We start from the raw sequence: 1,183 nt of genomic DNA on the forward strand, positions 1-1,183 counted from the left end.
ATACCGAATACCAAAAGAACTTCTTTCTCCATACATAGAATATAGAAAAAGAAAAAATTTCTATAATTTCATTTTTATACGCCAATTATGTAATTGACGTCACACGTAAAAGCGTATATCATTTTTACATCGCAATGATTTCTTACAATAGAAATGTCCGTGCTTAATTATTTCCATTTAATCGTTTGTAACAATTAAAATATGTTTCATTTTTAACATTATGGGATACAATAAGCACGGACATTGATATAGAAATTCTTGTGATGATCTTTTTTTGAATTACAATAAATTATGCTTGTTGTTATTTTCATTTTTTTCTGTCACTGCATTAAATAAAATAAAATAGCAAAACTATATATTGTCTGTATAACGAATAAATGTGATTAGTTCATGTAATTTCATCATGATCGTGATGCAAAACAAAAAAAAAAAGTGGCAAAAATTTCGATAATATGCCTTAATTATATTCATACCTACATATCATACACGCGTTAGTAAATATAATATAAATCCTGTCAATAATAATAATGCTCAAAAACTTAACAAAACAAGCTTTCTTCTTTCTTTATAAACGATCGCGACACTATGCAGAGTCCAGCAGTGCCAAGGTCTGCGTTCTCAGCACGACTAACGCTGCAGGCAGTGACGGTGGCTACCTAATCCGTATTAATATTACATTAAATTCTATATTATTTAATAATATGTATATATATACAGGATATATCCGTACACACCAGGTCAAACTCTAAATCTTTTTTTTTTTTTTAAATAATTACGGCAATGACGAATGAATTGCGAAAAGAATATCAACAAACGTAATGTTAAAAAAAGTATATTAGACAAATTGATAATCACACTAAATCCTACACATATCTTCATTCGTTTCCTTCCATTGAAAATTCCAAGTTGTATTGTAAAACCTCCTATCGATTTCCCGTGAATGAAAAACCATTTATCCTGTCTGTAATCAAATCGCAATTGGTAAAAACGATTCGCGTCCGTACAATTCATTTTACGACTACGACAATTTATGAAAATAGACATGATTACATTCTTAAACGATGTCGATGATACATGTATCAATCCACAAAAACTGGCATTCTTCGTGTTCTACGATAAAATAGCAAAATGAACACGAATATTGTTGAGATAATCCGAATCTTTTTTTTTTTTTTTTTTTTTT

The sequence above is a fragment of the Apis dorsata genome, unplaced genomic scaffold, assembly GCF_000469605.1.
Source record: "Apis dorsata unplaced genomic scaffold, Apis dorsata 1.3 scaffold_634, whole genome shotgun sequence".
NCBI lineage: Eukaryota > Metazoa > Arthropoda > Insecta > Hymenoptera > Apidae > Apis > Apis dorsata.